General features: G+C 40.1%; 1 protein-coding gene across 2 annotated transcripts in view; it reads left to right on the top strand.

Annotated features, from left to right (window-relative positions):
• Positions 1 to 774: 774 nt before the first annotated feature.
• The window catches only part of sacs (sacsin molecular chaperone), a 106,556-nt gene continuing 89,653 nt past the window's right edge, over positions 775 to 17,677 (top strand). For both annotated transcript variants that reach the window (XM_043691951.1, XM_043691950.1), the window contains exon 1: positions 775 to 1,123. The gene's annotated coding sequence lies outside the window, so the exon portion shown is untranslated. The remainder of the gene's footprint in view (positions 1,124 to 17,677) is intronic.

Below are 17,677 nucleotides of genomic sequence, written 5' to 3'. Positions count from 1 at the left end.
TGAACTTAGCCTGGCTCGAGAAAAAGGTAGTTAATACAGCATCTCAAAAATGTAAAGCTGCTTCTTTAATTTCCATCCACCATTTACCAATGGAGGATTTACCGCTTTAAAATGTGAATCATAGTCATTCAAGACTTAAAGGCCTCTCGGCCCATCACGTCCAAAGTGAAATACGTAACCAATTAGCAGTGGTGATTATAATTCACTCATACGGCTGGCTGTATCTGTGCACAGTTAAAGTTAGATTTAACTTTTAGATTTCATTGACACGTGTACTCAAGTACGGGAGTACAGTGAAAGTGTCTAGCTATGAGGTATCAGGCGTTTTGACCAATCGGACAGTCAATGAGATATGATCTGAGGTAATAGATTTAATTCTCCCGCGACTTCTGCGATGTTTTTGACTGTACGGCACACAAAGGTCATTCCTGTTGCTTGAAATGAGCTAGACGCCTGCGCAGTGCAGTGTGCTGGAAGAGAGAGAGAGAGAGTGGGTATTGTTTGATGCTGCAGCATTGGATGTTTAATGATGTGGTTGCAGCTGAGGCTGCGGCACCCTCAGCATACATTACCTTCTACCGGACTATGTTCGGTTTCAGCGTGGGGATCCCCTGCCAAACCTGCAGCGGCACCGATCTGTCCTGAAGCAACACTCCACTGTTAAAGACTAAAGGATATTTGAGAATACCTCAAAGACAGAGAGAGAAACTGGGGCAAAAACTGTAAGTACTGCCTTTATTTCCAGAACTGATATTTATGTTTTAGGGTTCTCATTAGCACAGTTTGGAAAATGGATCAGCCCTGAGGAGCAACAATGATCATAGTGCAGTGCTGGCCAGTCCATAGGGACAGGAACCTCAGCGAGCTCCTCTCCTCTGCTTTTTTCCGGCGCCGCAGTCCTTTGTGCATGTTTACATACTGGATTAGTACTCAGGGCTGTACCTCATGGGGGTTTCTCACCCTCTGATGACAGCTCTCGATGCTCAATGCGCAGCAGCCAACTGCAGTCATCTCGATCAAAGCCGTCGATGTGGTGCAGTATGGTCGAGGCATGGAAATAAACGCCATCTGATAGGCGGTGGACCAATGTACGCCAGTTAGTTAGGAAGTCCTGGTTATAAAGGTAACAGGTTAACGTTGCGTTTCTGGATCATAATTAATTATTTTCATCCTATAATTAAGAATCAAAAACTAAATATAATATGTCAACTTATCGTGGAGAGGGTTTGGTCTTGCCTGATGGCAACTCAAATATTTGAACCAATTACAGTAATTGAATTAATCTTTGCTAGGATAGATATTTTAATGAATATTTTAACTCCAAATGGCATTGACCTTCGTCGTTCTAAAGAACCTGTATGTTTTTCTAATAAGTAGAAATAAGGAATTACGTTGAAGATTAAAACTTCCACTGACTTTTCCAATATCAGTTTCATTATTCGAGTCTGGGGAATTTATTTCACTGGCTGTTGAAATATTGTCTTCGGATCTATGTTGTTAATTGTTGCAAAAACAAAATTCTAATGCTTTCTGCACAAATATGACATTTTGTTATTCAACGATGGTTATTCGGCAGTGCAATTAACATTGAAGCTGTTTCCTGAATTAAGTCACCGGTTTGGAATTACAGTGCCTGCTGTTGCTTCAAATGCCAGGAGATTTGAAGGTTGTTTTGCTTGTAAACTTGAACTCAGAGTCAAATTAGAGAAGCAAAGAATACCCACCTGGTGCAGCGAAGTGAAGACTTTAGGCAGTCAGTCAATAACTTTGCAAACGAAAAGCAGCACTTTCGGTGAAATAGGTATAATTTTGAGAAGGAGGGCTTTAAGTTCTGAAACATTTTATCATAATGATTACATGGAATGCAGTTGTATGCTTTGCTTTGTGTGGTTCTTATTGCTTATTGAAGGGAATAAAAAGGCCTAGTTGCCGCGATGTATATCCTAAGTTTCCAATCAATTTTACAAAGTGCATTGTCAGAGAGATCTATAGCACAAGAAAAGGCCCTTTGGCCCATTGCACCCATGCCATTCAAAAATAATCACCGGACTATTCTAATCCCATTTTCCTGCACCTGGTGCACAGCCTTGTAAGCCTTTGCATTGCATGTGCACATGTAAATACTACTTAAATGTTATGAGGACTTCTGTCATTATCACCCTCAGAAGCAGTTAGTTCCAGATTCCAACCATCTTTTTCCTCATATTTCCTCTAATCTGTGCTTACTGTAATTCCATGCCCCCTGTCACTGATTTCTCCATAATGAGGACAAGTCCCTTCCTCTCTATCCTGTCTATGCCCCTCATAAATGTATCCATTCTCAATCATGTCCCCTGAACTTAAGGAAAACAACTGCAGTCTGTTAAAACTCTCTTCGGAACTGAAACTTCCCAGGCAACATCCTGGTGAATCGCCTCTGCACCCTCTCCAATGCTATCACATCCCTCCTGTAATGTGAATTTGAGAGCTGTACACAATACTCTAGCTATGCCCTAACCAATGTTTTATACAGTAACCTCCTTGCTGGAAACTCTGTCCCTCGACTAACAAAGGCAAGTATCCTATATGCTTCTTAACCACTTTATCCACTTGTCATGCTACCTTAAAGGACCAATGTACATGCGTACCAAGATTCCTTTGATCCTCAATGTTTCCCAGTATCCTACCTTACATCCTGTATGCCCTAGCCTTGTTTTTCCTAAAGAAATGTACCCCCAGTTACATTAATCAACTTTTCTAGACATGTTATGATACACCTGGTAAGACTTGAACTTCTAGCCCAGAGATGGGGACACGAGAATACTGTTCTGCAAGACTTCTCAGAATTTGGGGTTAACATGAAAGCAAGTGATGCTGAATAGTGTGAGGATTGAACCAACAACCTTGGTAGTTACACTCCAACCGTGGAGCTAAAGACCTAAAGAGACGTAGGCTACCCTTGCAAGAAAATGAGGTGCTAGTTTTCTGAAAACATCGACATGGGTAAACATTAGCAAGACATTCTAATGGGAAAACGTGATTGGCTTGTCATTTGATATCGCTACTGGTTGCGACTTGGAGTAAACTCACAGAAATAATATTCGTTAACTGTGCTTTTTGCACAGATGGCATTAGAATTTGCATTAAATTCAGAACTCACATTAAATTGACATTGTGAAAAATGTCAATATTATAGAGGAGGAGGTGCTGCAAGTCGTAAAATGCTTAAGGTGGATAATTCCCCAGGGCTTGATCACGTGTCCCTAAAGCCCTGTGGGAAGCTAGGGAAGTGATTGCTGGGCCCCTTGCTGAGCTACTTGTATCATGGATAGCCACAGGCGAGGTGCCAGAAGACTGGAGGTTGGCTAATGTGGTGCCACTATTTAAGAAAGGTGGTAAGGACAAGCTGGAGAACTGGAGACCTGTGAGTCTGATGTCAGTGGTGGGCAAATTGTTGGCGGGAATCCTGAGGGACAGGATTTACATGTATTTGGAAAGGCAAGGACTGATTAGGGATAGTCAACATGGCTTTGTGCATGAGAAATTGTGTCTCACAAACTTGATTGAGTTTTTTGGAGAAGTAATGAAGAGAATTGATGATGGCAGAGCAGTGGATGTAATCTTTATGGACTTCAGTAACATGTTCGATAAGGTTCCTCATGGTAGACTAGTTAGCAAGATTAGATCACATGGAATACAGGGAGAACTAGCCATTTGGATACAGAACTAGCTTAAAGTTAGAAGACAGAGGGTGGTGCCGGAGGGTTGCTTTTCAGACTGGAGGCCTGTGACCAGTGGAGTGCCACAAGGATCGGTGTTGGTCCACTGCTTTTTGTCATTTACACAAATGATTTGGATGTGAACATAGGAGGTATGGTTCGTAAGTTTACAGTCAGTTTGGAAGTGTAGTGGATAGCGAAGAAGATTACCTCAGAGTGCAATGGGACCTTCATCAGATGGGCCAATGGGCCAAAGAGTGGAGTTTAATTAGATAAATGTGAGGTGCTGCATTTTGGAAAGGCCAATCAGGACAGGACTTATATACTTAATGGTAAGATTCTGGACAGTGTTACTGAACAAAGGGAACTTGGAGCGCAGGAACATATTTACTTGAAAGTGGAGTCTTAGGTGGATAGGATAGTGAAGAAGGCATTTGGTATGCTTGCCTTTATTAGTCGGTGCATTGAGAATAGAGTTTATGTTGCAGTTGTAGAGGACACTGGTTAGGCCACTTACGGAATACTGCATGCAATTCTGGTCTCCCTGCTACAGGAGGAATGTTGTAAAACTTGAAAGGGTTCAGAAAAGGATGTTGCCAGGTTTGGAGGGTTAGAAATATAGGGAGAGGGGAATAGGCTGGGGCTATTTTCCCTGGAGCATCAGAGGCTGAGGGGGTGACCTTATAGAGGTTTATAAAATCATGAGGGGCATGGGTAGGGTAAATAAACAAGATATTTCCCTGGCATTTCCAAAACTAGAGGGCATAAGTTTAAAGTGAGAGGGGAAAGATTAAAATGGTTCCTAAGGGGCAACGTTTTCATGCAGCAGGTGGTGTGTGTATGGAATGAGCTGCCAGAGGAAATGGTGGAGGCTGGTGCAATTAAACATTTAAAAGGCATCTGGATGGGTATATGAATAGGAAGGGATTGAGGGATATGGGCCAAATGCTGGCAAATTGGACAAGATTAATTTAGGATAAATCGTCAGCATGGATGAGTTGGACCGAAGGGTCTGGTTCCATGCTGTACTGCTTTGTGACTCTATGTCGTTATAACTCTAATGATTGGGGATAGCCAGATAAATGAAAGAAATACTTTGGATGTACATGCGCAGAGAGTACTTTGGGTGAAATGCGCCTATCTTCCCTTTATCGCAATTGTTGGTGGCAGCCCACCACGACTTCTGCTGACAGAATCCAATCAGGTTTCTGCTGATTCTAAAGTGCATCAGGTATGTCTCCAACACATGAACAAGTGTTGTGCTGTTACACTTGTATAGTTGAACAAGCAAAAGGAGACTCTGCAATTACTCCAGCTTCCATATTGGATAATATAAATTATTTCAGAAGAAAAGTTAAGCTGTTGTTCTTGTTAACTATTGGAGTCAAGTCAGATGTAGCCATTTAAACAATAATCACCAGAAGCCAGTATCTATCATGCAGATGGCCATGCAATGGACGAAACCTTGCAGGTGGAATGAGAATTTATAAAGTTTGTGCGTATATGGTAGTCTTAACCTCTATTATTCTAGGCTGTCTCATCACTAGCCTGTTCCTATTGACTTCATCCCTTTCCATGGCAACTGTCTGATGCTAAACCTGTACTTTTCAGGCCCTGGTTTCAGAATTGGTTCCATGCTGAGCTTCTGACCACATTTCTGCACTCACATGAAGAATACCTGACAGCTTCTGCCTGAGCTCATCTATAGTTGAATTACTCATGTATACCTTTGTTTGCTCTACACTTGACTATTCTAATGCACTCCAGGGTTGTCTTCCATCTTCCTCTCTCCATTAACTGAAGGTAGATAAAAATAAGCCGATGTCTTATGTCACCAAGATTTGTTCACCTGTCATCACTAACTCTCCTGACCTACATTGATTTCTGGTCTGACGATAACTTGATTTTAAAATTTTCACCCTTGTTTACAAATTCGTCCATGGCCTTGCCCCTTCAATGCAAGACTCTTGAACATCCCGATTTTATTTGTGCCATTATTACCCACTATGTGTCCAACTGCTGAGGCCAAATGCTCTGGAAACTGCTCATGAAACTTCTCTACCACTCATTTTTCTTTCAAGGAGCTCCTTAAGACTTACTTAGAGTCATAGAGTCATAGAATCATTATGCTGAACATAATCCCAAACTAAACCAGCTCCACCTGTTTGCTTCTGGCCCATAACCTTCCAAACCTTTCCTATTCATGTATCTATCCAAATTTCTCTTAGACGTTGTATTGTACCCACATTCACCACTTTCTCAGCAAGTTCATGAACCACCCTCTGTATAAAACCTTCGCCTCTTATGTCTTTTTTAAACTCTCTCCTCTCACTTTAAAAAGATGCCTCCTAGTCTTGAAATCCCCCATCTTAGGGAAAAGACAACAGCCATTAACTCTATCTATACCTCTCATTATTTTATAAACTTCTATCAGATCGCCTCTCAATCTCCGAAGCTCCAATGAAAGAAGTCCCAGCCTATCCAGCCTTTCTTTATGACTCAAACCTTCCATACCTGACAACATCCTGGTAGATCTCTTCTGAACCCTCTCCAGCTGGATAATATTCTTTCTATAACTTCCTATTACTACTTTGAGAGCTTTGAACTTTGGTTTTAATACGTTGTTAAGGGGTTTGTGCATAATTGTGGCTGGTAACACTTATTGTGAAATTCTTTGACATACTTAAGGTTGTATATTAATATATGTTATTGTTGTTAAGTGAAACATTTGAATGTGGGCGTCTTTGGCACAAGTCATACTGGCTTCCCTTCTCAGGCCAGAACTAAAATTATAATCCAAATGCAATTCCCTACAGAAGGGTCTGTAGGGAAGCAAGCCTACATACGATGTTTGGAACTCTCTTCTACAAACAGCAATGGATACTGGATCAGTTGTTAATTTTAAATCTGAAATAGATGTATTTTGTTAAGCAAAGCTGTTTAGAGATATAGTCCAAAGGCAGGTATATGGAGTGAGGCCACAGATCAACCATGATCTCATTGAAGGGCGAAACAGGTTTGAGATGCTGAATGGCCACCTTTTGTGCCTATGTACCTAAGACAATATGATCCATTGAAAATTTTCTTTTTAATAGTCCACCGCTGGTTTCTGTCAGGTGGCTAAGTTGAAAGTTGTCCCTATAATGTCTGCACCTAAATGTCTTGCTGATATGTATTTCTATATATGACCTCATCTCCAAGACAGAAGGATTTTTCTTACTCACTAGAATGCACTCACTCATTTTTAATGCGTGTTCTTCGAAATTCTATAGCAAACATTTAAAATTCTCTCTATTCTTATCATTCATCTCCTTTTCTGCTTGATAATATATTTCTGTACATGACCTTCATTTCCACATGAAGACAGGAGAATCAGTTTTCATTTTCAAAGACTGAGACATTCACTTCCCACATGGTAACTCGAGGCAAAGAAGGACAATTGGACCATTTGAATCCATCCTTCCACAATCAGAACCCAACCGAGTTTCACTTACATCCAGCTGTTTTGTATAAATGGGCCCAGACTACTGGATTGGACCACCATTCCCAACAGCCCTTTTCAATCATCGCACCAATTCTTTCCGCAAGAAGTAGTTCCTTTTGCATGTTGCTTGTGAGAATTGCTATACCTCAGTTGGTACTGTCCCTTCCTCTGAACCAGAAGGTTTGGGTTCCTGATCCATTCAAGAACTTAGGAATAAATGTTAAAGCTGATATTCAAATGCAGTCCTCGAAGTTGCGAATCTGTTGGAAGTGCCATTTTTTTGGATGAAGTTTTAAATCCTCTCAGGCAGTTACGAAAATTTTCAGGGAACCATCCTTGCTCTCCTGTCTAATATCAAGCTGAAAGAAGGTCTAATTAACTTATGGTTGTTGACAATTAAAATCTTCCAGTGTTTGGAAAATTAGAAAATATTGCAGATACTGGAAATCTGAAACAGAAACTGGGGATTCTGGAGAGATGCAGCAGGTCTGGCAACATCGGTGGAGAGAGAAACAGAATTAGCATATGGTGTCCAGAATAATTCTTGTTCAGAACTGAAGAGTTGTGAAAAATTTTTTTTTAGATACTTTTGACAGAGGTAGATGAGGAGCAAGGGGCAGGTGGTGAAGAGGTTCAGTGTAAAGGTCAAAGGGGTTATTGATGGTGGTGAATGAAAAAGAGAATTAAAATGGATGGAAATTAAGATGTGACAGGGAAAGAATGGGCCCTCTCTACTAATAGCAAAGTAAGTATAAGAGAAATAGATGTCATGTGGTCAGTTTCTGAAGTTATGGAATTCAAAATTGCAACCTAAAGGCAGTAAAGTGCCTGTGTAGAAAATGAGGTGCTGTACTGCGCATCATTGGAGCATTGTAGCAAGCCCAGCACAGAAATGTTGGCATGGGAGCAAACATTTGCTTTTAGTAAACCTATTTGGCTAATCAAACTGCTCAGAGATACTATTGCACACCTCTGGAGTAGGTGGGATTTGAACAAGGGGAGGGACATTACCAATACACCAAGCAAGATGGATTCTGGAAACAGCAGGCAGCTGGGAGGTCAGGGTTGTTCCTATGGACAGAGCAGACATATTCTGGGAAGTAGTCACCTGGATTGCATTTGGCATCACCAGTGTGGATTGTGAGCAGCAAATGCAGTAGACTGTGTTGTGAGTAGTCACTGGCAGCAACGCCGTCTCCTTTACACACTTTAGCTTGGTCTATTTATTGCTCTAGGTTGTGTGGATATTCCACTATTATTACAAATCCCTGCTTCCTTTTCATGCTTCTGCTGTTCCTCTTTCAAGTGCTGTTGTTGGCAGATCAAGATCGGCTTCTCTTAGAGTCACAAAGTCATAGAGATGTACTGCACGGAAACAGACCCTTCGGTCCAACTTGTTCATGCTGACCAGATATCCCAACCCAATCTAGTCCCACCTGCCAGCACCCGGCCCATATCCCTCCAAACCCTTCCTATTCATATACCCATCCAAATGCCTTTTAAATTTTGCAATTGTACTAACCTCCACCAATTCCTCTGGCAGCTCATTCCACCCTCTGCATGAAAAAGGTCCCCCTTAGGTCTCTTTTATATCTTTCTCCTCTCAACATAAACCTATGCCCTCTAATTCTGGACGCCCTCACCCCAGGGAAAAGACTTTGTCTATTTATCCTATCCATGCCTCTCATGATTTTATAAAACTCCATAAGGTCACCCCTCAGCCTCAGTCGTTGCAGGGAAAACAGCCCCAGCCTGTTCAGCCTATCCCTATAGCTCAAATCCTCCAACTCTGGCAACATCCTTGTAAATCTTTTCTGTACCCTTTCAAGTTTTACAACATCTTTCCGATAGGAAGGAGACCAGAATTGCATGCAATATTCCAACAGTGGCCTAACCAATGTCCTGTACAGCCACAACATGACCTCCCAATTCCTGTACTCAATACTCTGACCAAATGCCTTCTTCACTATCCTATCTACCTGGGATCTTCTGGATAACTGCCATTCCAAATCAGCAAGCTTCTTGTAAGGAAAATAGTTAATGTTGATATCTCAACAATTCTGTGTTAATGAGGCTCAGCCACAAAAATAACCCATTGCTTGTGGTGGCTTCAAATCATAAACTTTCCATTTTCGCAACCAGCAGGTGAAGAGATAAGAGATTCTTTCTGAGAAAACTCATTTTTTTGCGAAAGCAATTAATGAATTTGCCAAAGTAATTCCAAAGTCTAAGACTTCTAGCTCAGGTCTTCAAACTCCACAGTTCATCCCTCTTCTAATGCTCTGAAGTCCCTGGACTTGACTGGTGTTCCTGAACCCCATGTTTTTTTCTCTCAGCGTGCTTAAATGGCATCCCTCTGCAGCATTTTGCTTCTTTTTTTGCTGTGTGTTCTCGACTTTATAAAAGATAAAATAAAGTTTATGTATAAAGGAATGTAAGCACACAATAATAATACTCATGGTCACTGGCGTATAGTTCTTATAGAAAAATGACCAAAATTCCAGAATTCAGACTTAAAGAGTGAGCAACTGTATTCTACCTTCACCATGAATTAGAAATTCTGACAAGATATTGTAGCTCCGACAATACTAATTTTTGCTAAATTCCTCGGATGCTGTTTGAGTGTGATGACACATCCAGAAGTGAATTTGGCGATGGGACTCATTTCTGTCTGGAACCAAATCAGAGAAGTTACGTGCACAATGTATCTGTATTAAGATAGAATAATAGAGTACCAGAAAGGCTTTTAAAAAATCTTTATATATATTTGGAGAAGGATTTGCCTCACATTAAAATTTTGCAAACCTGATTTTGAATTTACAATACACATTGTAAATTTAATTTAATTCTATTGTTAACTTTACTATGTTAAAGCAATTAAAAAAGGAATTCTGTACATTTTCAGTCCAGTAGCAGGAAAGAATTAAACTGATTTTACTTGGAATGTAAGGCATATGAGTATAAACAGGAGAAAAAGAGAGAGGAGCTCATGACAGTATGGTGGCATAGTGGTTAGCACTGCTGCCTCTCACTGCTAGGGACCTGGGTTTGTTTCCAGCCTTGGGTGACTGTTTGTGTCAATTTTGCACATTCTCCCTGTGTCTGCATGGGCTTCCTTCCACAGTGCAGGTTAAATGGATTGGCCATACTAATTTGCCCCGGGATATGCAGGTTAGGTGGATTAATCATAGCTATTGCGAGGTTATGGGGATAGGTAGGTTTGGGTAAGATGCTGTGTGGAGGATTGGTACAGACCTGATGGGCTGAATGGACACTTTATGCACTGTAGGGATCCTATGATACCATGAAAAACTGTTGTATACAAAATTTAAAATAACGGCAGAAATCACAGCTCAGCAAATTAAAAAATGTCATTTCCTTTGTATTTACTTTCAGAGGTACTGCACTTATTTTTGTTAGACTTTTTTTACCATTTGAATAATTGAGTGCATTGTGGTATATTCTCTCATCCTATCATCAAGATTACCATGTTCTAATGATGAAGATGTTATAATGATGAAGGTTATTGGCAGGATCGTTGAGGGTTCAGAAACTCAATCCATGGCTAAATGAGCAGACAGAGCTGCACTTTAGCTGCATATATGTCTAATTAATTTATGTTTCACAAGTGACCTCAGGCAGAAGTGATGTACAGTATCAAATGCACATTGAAGTGTAATTCTCCAGTGGGACTAGGCTATTACATCATTGCTGCACACCACTGTCTACCATTCAAACCCTATTTGCAAAAGCCTGCTTTTGCTTTCTTCTAACAATTCAACAAGAAATAATTTTCCTCATTTCGATTAGAAAAATAGGCTTTTACCTCAGTTATTAGATAATGGTAAAAACTGGAACTTCGGTCAATGTAAACCCTTACCTCTTCCCGCTGAAACCACTCACATACTTCTTGTTAGCTTCTGCCACTTAGACTGTAACAACTCATTATCCTTGATGAGAAGATAGTAATCTGGTCCTGCAGCTACCTTGTAGCATCTTTCAATGTTGCACGAAAAGGTACTTTGAGCTATCTGGATAACTTTGCCTTAGGCTGTCAGTACTGAGAAACGTAAGCTGAATTTGGGAAACATAAACATGGAGAATATCATAAAATGGACAATACACTCCCCTTGTGTTCTTTTGACTGGACCAATTGGCCCAGTTTATACGCTGGTATGCCAAAATCTGGTAGTCCCCAGCAATACAGATACCAGTCTTCAACCGATTTGATTAATTCCCCGTGAAATCAAGAAACAATTGGAGGCACTGGATAATGTAAAGTCAATGGGCCCTGACAGCATTCCGGCAACAGTACTGAAGACTCATGTTCCAGAACTTGTCAGTCTTCTAGACATGCCCTTCCTGTACATTTACAACACTGGCATCTATCCAACAGTGTGGAAAATTGTCCAGCTTTGTCTTGGACAAAAAAAGTAGCACAATCCAACCTGACAAATACTGCCCCATCAGTCAACTCTCGATTATTAGTAAAGTGATGGAAGGTGTCATTAACAGTGCTATCAAGCAGCACCTGCTCAGCAATAACCTGCTCACTGGCACCAAATTTAGGTTCTGCCAGGGCCAATCAGCTTTTGATCTCATTACAGCTTTGGTTCAAACATGGACAAAACAGCTGAATTCTGGAGAGTGACAGCCCTTGACATCAAGACCACATTCGACCAAGGTGGCATCAAGGAACTCTCGGAATTAACAGCAATCAGGGAACAAACTCTCTGCTGGCTGGAGTCATAGCTTGGTTGTGATTGTTGGAGGTCAGTCATCTCAGTTCTACAATGTCTTTGCAGGGGGTCCTCGGGGTAGTGTCCTAGGCCCAGCCATGACCTTCCCTCCATCATAAAGTCATAAGTGGGGATATTCACCGATGTTGTAAATTATATTCAGCCCCATTTGTGACTCCTCAGATACTGAAGCAGTCCCTGTTTCAATGCAACAAGATATGGACGATATCCAGGCTTGGGCTGACAAGTAGCAAGGAACATTTACTCCACACAAATACCAGGCAATGACTATTTTCAATAAGAGACAATCTAATCCCCAAACCCTTCACTTTCAATGGTGTTACCATCACTGAGTTCCCCAATGTCAACATTAAAGGAGTTGCCCTTGACCAGAAACTCAACTGGACTCGCCACTTAAATACAGTGTCTACAAGAGCAGGTCAGAAGTTAGGAATACTGTAGCGATTAGTTCACGTCCTGACTCTCCAAAGCCTGTCCACCATCTAAAAATGCACAAGGCAGAAGTGTGATGGAATACTCCCCATACTCAAGAAGCTTGACACCATTCAGGACAAAGCAGCCTGCTTTATTGGCACCATATCCACAAACATCCACTCCGTCCACCACAGATGCTCAGTAGCAGCGGTATGCACTGTCTACAAGATGCACTGGAGAAATTCACCAAAGATTCTCAGGCAACATCTTCCAAACCAATGACCATTCCACCTAGAAGAACAAGCGCAGCAGATATATGGGAATACCATGACCTCAAGTTCCCCACCAAGTCAGTAGCCATCCTGACTTGGAAATACATTATCGTTCCTTCACTGTTACTGGGTAAAAATCGTGGAATTCCCTTCCTAAGGGCTGTGTGGGCCAACCTACTGCACATGGACTGCAGCGGCTCATGAAGGCAGCTCACCACCACCTTCTCAAGGGCAATTAGGAACAGACAATAAATACTGGCCAACTAGCGACACTCTTGTCCCATGAGTGATTTTAAAAAAAAAGCAAAAATCTTGGATCACTGAGATGAATCCATTTACAAAACAACAGCCTTTGGCTTTAGTCATTGTAACATGTTGTTTCTTGATGAATTGATTATTCAAAGCGACAGCAGACTTTGTATTTGGCAGCTTGTAACTCTAGTCAGCTTATCTGTGCTATTGCAGTTTCATGTAAATAGGTCAGTACTGTAGTTACAAAGAACACTCTTTAATATAAATCACTCCTTTTATGTCTCCTCATCTTATTTTCTGTGAAGAGGAGCGGTGACTTAGGGAAATTGTATCGAAATACATAGGTCATCACATGTGCATGCTGCCATTTGAGGTGAAAATGCTGAATGAGTCTTTCTCCTCTGTAAAGAACAAAAGGTTTGCCAACCACAATTTCATGAAAACAATACCACTTTTGTCATCTACTTTTCTGTGTAATGCGGAATAAGTAAATTGATGCATTGTACTGTGACTTGTTTTCTGTTCATTCAAATGTTTTACAGAAAATAAATTTGCTTTTTAGTTTACTGATCTGACTTTTTTGATAGCTTAGTAATGTCATCGTTTATATTAATAATAAACTTATTCGTTTCAATTTGAATAACTCAGCTTTGTCCTGAGTTAACGGATTTTCAATAGGATCACATTAGGGTCTATGTAACTTTAGCAAGGTCCCTCATGGCAGACTGATCAAGAAAGTAAGAGCCTATGAGAACCAAGGCAAGTTGGAACATTTGGCTCCAAAATTTTCTGAGAGGCAGGAAGCAGAGAATGATGGTAGAGGAATGTTTCTGTGACTGAAAATCTGGTTGCACTGTGATTCCACAGGGCTTGGTGCTGGGACCCTTGCTGTCTGTGGTGTACATAAATAAATTGGACTTAAATGTAAGGGTTATGGTCGAGACATTTGCAGATGACTTGAAAATAGGCAGGATGGAAATAGTGAGCATGTTAGCCATAAATGTCAGGAATATATCAGTCTGGGGGATATCATTGGACTGATCAGGTTGGCAGAGCAGTGGCAAATGGAATGCAACTGGAAATATGAGAAGAATTGTGTGAGGAGAGGACTAATAAGATAAGGATTACACCATGAATGGTAAGATCCTGGGAAGTACTGATGATCAGAGGGAACTTGGCGTCCGTAGATTACTGAAAAGTGATTACTAAAAGTGGATAAGGTGATTCAGAATGAAATGGGATACTAGCCTTTATTGGCAGAATACAAGAGTAAGGTGGTTATGCTGGAACTGTATGAAACACTGATTTGGTCACAACTGGAGTAGTGTTGTGCAGTCCTGTCACCACATTATAGGAAGAATTTGATTGCATTAGAGAGGGTGCAGCTGAAATATACTGGGAGGGTCTGAGCTATGAGCAAGAATTGGGTTGTTTTCCTTGAAACAGTGTACTTTGAAAAGTCATGAGGTGGAGGTGCCAGTGTTGGACTGGGGTGGACAAAGTTAAAAATCACACAACACCAGGTTATACTCCAACAGGTTTATTTGGAAGTACTAGCTTTCGGAGCACTGCTTCTTCATCAGATGGTTGTGATGAAGGAGCAGCGCTTCGAAAGCTAGTGCTTCCAAATAAACCTGTTGGACTATAACCTGGTGTTGTGTGATTTTTTTTTTGCTTTGAAAAGGGACTTGATAGAGGTATATAAGTTTGTGAGGTACATAGATAGGATGGATAGAAAGGCACTTTCCTATTAGTAGAGAGATTGATAACCAGGGGACTTAGATTTAAGCTAAAAGTTGGAAGTATAACAGGAGAGTTGATGTGAAATTTTTTAACTCAGGGGGAACTTCTGGAGTTTGCTTGGCAATAAACTTATGTAGTTTCATTCTTAGCGACCAAAGTGAGGCATGGATTGTTTCACTGAGAAGAAGGTACAAGGTATTGACACTTTGAGACAATGAAATCTATCTCTGGGTTTGCAATGGCTTGACTGAACCAGAAAGGTGCTGATGGTACCAAGTTGTAAACAGTTGTGCTATAAACTATTCATTTACCTCGAGGATTAAAAGTGAGCTGGGATTAAGAATATTTAGTTAGCATTTCTATTTTGTTACAATGTCAATGTAAATCATCCTGTCACATGGAAAAAAGCATTGGAAATCATTTTTGAAACATTACATGCTTCTGCATAAATCACAGACAAGTATTCTGTGTGGTTAGCACAGAGAAATGGCTGCTACCTCCTACAGCCAGTACAAGAAAGGGATGGTATCTCGTGGAAGAGATATATCCTTCACTCTTCTATGAATAAAGTAACTTTGTTCTGGCATGACTAAGGAACAGAAAATCATCAGAACATGCTTTATTGCTGGTGGTAGATTTAAGAAACTCTCCAAAACCTGTGGAAGGCATTTGAAGACTGAGTGAAACAGAGAGTTAGGGATCATTGGAAGTTGGAAGTAACTGTACAGTTTGTTCTAAGGAATATAATTTTGTGGAGAGTGTGATGTGTGACAATTATAAAAGTGAGTGATTGTTTTCGGTGGTTTAAAGAATCAATAGCCAACTGTTATGACTGAAATTGGAGAGTGCTATGGTCCCACTACTCCATGAGTTGCAGCATAACATGAAAAATATTTTGCTTAAATCTTGATAAGACCACTTGTATGCTTTCTCATTGAGGAGACTTAGAATAACAAGATCCATTAGCCATGTTTCTTTAATAAAAAGAATTTACTCAATTTATTGATTTATAATCAAAACCATTTTCAAGGAAGATGCAGAATTGGTCAACACACAGTTTTAAAATGAAGATATTGAATAACTCTATTGAGGCTGGTAACCCATTACCAACTCACGCTTTATTTACACATACGCAGAACGTGGACTCTGACCAACTAGATCAGAGCCAGTCCCCAGATTGAGGAGAATCTCTGAGACTCCTCTTTATATCTGTCAGCCAGGGCTCCCTGCTTGGCCTAGGTTAACAACCCCAACCATACTCAATGAGATCCACCTGGCCCTCGTTCCACAAACACTAATGCAAATATTTCAGATAAAGGGAAAATAGACTTTATTCTGCAAATATTGAGTTTAAACAGAAAAACAAAATTCTGGTCAATGGCAGTTATACTTGAAGGAAAAAGAAAAAGAAGAATAAGGCATAGAATATTCTGGAGTTTGTCAATCTGATGTTCTTACATATGTGGCCAAGTCACTAATCACACACAGTTGTCTCTGTCGTCTTGGCAGACATAGCTTGTTCAGCGAACACAATATTGAGAAGTTTTCTTCAGTCACTTAGAGAAGATTGATCCTGATCTCTTAGCTAAGGTTTTAGAATCAGGAGATATTAACTGAGTTACTGGTTCTCTGGGAGCCTTTCTCCAACTGAAAAACTCAAACACAAGCTCCAAGCCTGCAAGCATACCTTAAACAGAATAGCCACAAAACCAAGTCATAGTGACTTCATGCAATTATCTGAAGTCACATAATTTCTAAAAAGTCTTGCTTTAAAAAAACATTTCAGAGTCTCAAGGCTTTTCAGGGACATCTTTTGCAAATCTAGCCTGTGTTCAAACACATTTTGAAATAGATCAATTTTGCAAGTCCTTCAAATCTCAAGTCCACAAATATTATTAAGTATGAAACATTTTCACAACACTACAAAAACAATTGTTTAGCTAATAGTGCTTTCAGTCATTTGCCACAGTAAATGTTTTAAAGTGTGAAATTTTACCATGTAATTCTTTCAGTTAATAGCAGACAGTATTTTTTTTTAAAAGTTTATCAATACCTATGGAGATTGTAATAAAGTATGTGATGTGTTTATTGGATGTAAAATGTTTTGGGGGATGTCCCGTGGTTGTGAAAGATGCTAATAAATGCAAGTCTTTCTTTTAGGTTATGAATGTAAGTACTTGTGATTGAATAACTTCTGAGTTTTTGTGCTTCATGTTAGCAAGTACTCCAAGTCAGTTAGAGTGCAGGTTAACTACAAAATGAAGCTCACTTTATTCTGCTTTTTCAGTTCTAATCACAGAAGGACACACCATACTACTGCACAAGTTGTCTTCCATTTCCCATCCAGGCCTTGTTCATACTGCTTCAGCTGATATCTCAAAATGAACTATACACTGTTTAGATGGACTCATTGGTCCAATTGGCTTGTTTTTGCGCGATGTAGTCTGTGCAGAACTTACGTTGAAATCGCCCAAATTTTTTTTCATACATTTCTAGCCAACAGAGGACAGTTTCGTACTATCAGTTTGTTCTAACTTTCAACGACTTTCATCAGACAAAAGTCCTATTATTCTACCCCATTGCATCACTGGCTTCACTCATTTTAGCCACCATATGCTTTAGGGCTTAAGTGTTCAAAGACTAATATTCATGCATACAGTTATGCAGCAACCTCCACAATTATTTAACAATGATTTTACTACCATTGTTATAATTTCTGACAAAATGTCCTTGTGTTTAACGTTTAAACTAACTTCAGAATAATGATGGCACATGACCATTACCACTGAGATTGTGCAAATAATAACCCCAGTTGTATAATCTGTTATTTATCAGCCAGGCACATTATCTTACAAAAACACAATGTAGGCATGGGCATGTCTTTAGGATGTTAAAGTCATTCAGAAAACAGAAATTGCAACATTTTGAGGCTTTTCAAGTTGAGCTAAAGTAATGCCAATAGAAAATGACTACCATCAATATTTATAAAATCATGAAGGGTATAGACAGGGTGGATAGAGATGAGCTTTTTCCCAGGGTGAAGGATTCAATAAC

Source organism: Chiloscyllium plagiosum, chromosome 6 (assembly GCF_004010195.1).
Source record: "Chiloscyllium plagiosum isolate BGI_BamShark_2017 chromosome 6, ASM401019v2, whole genome shotgun sequence".
Taxonomy (NCBI): Eukaryota; Metazoa; Chordata; class Chondrichthyes; order Orectolobiformes; family Hemiscylliidae; genus Chiloscyllium; species Chiloscyllium plagiosum.
This window is presented reverse-complemented; position numbering and strand designations above follow the sequence as displayed.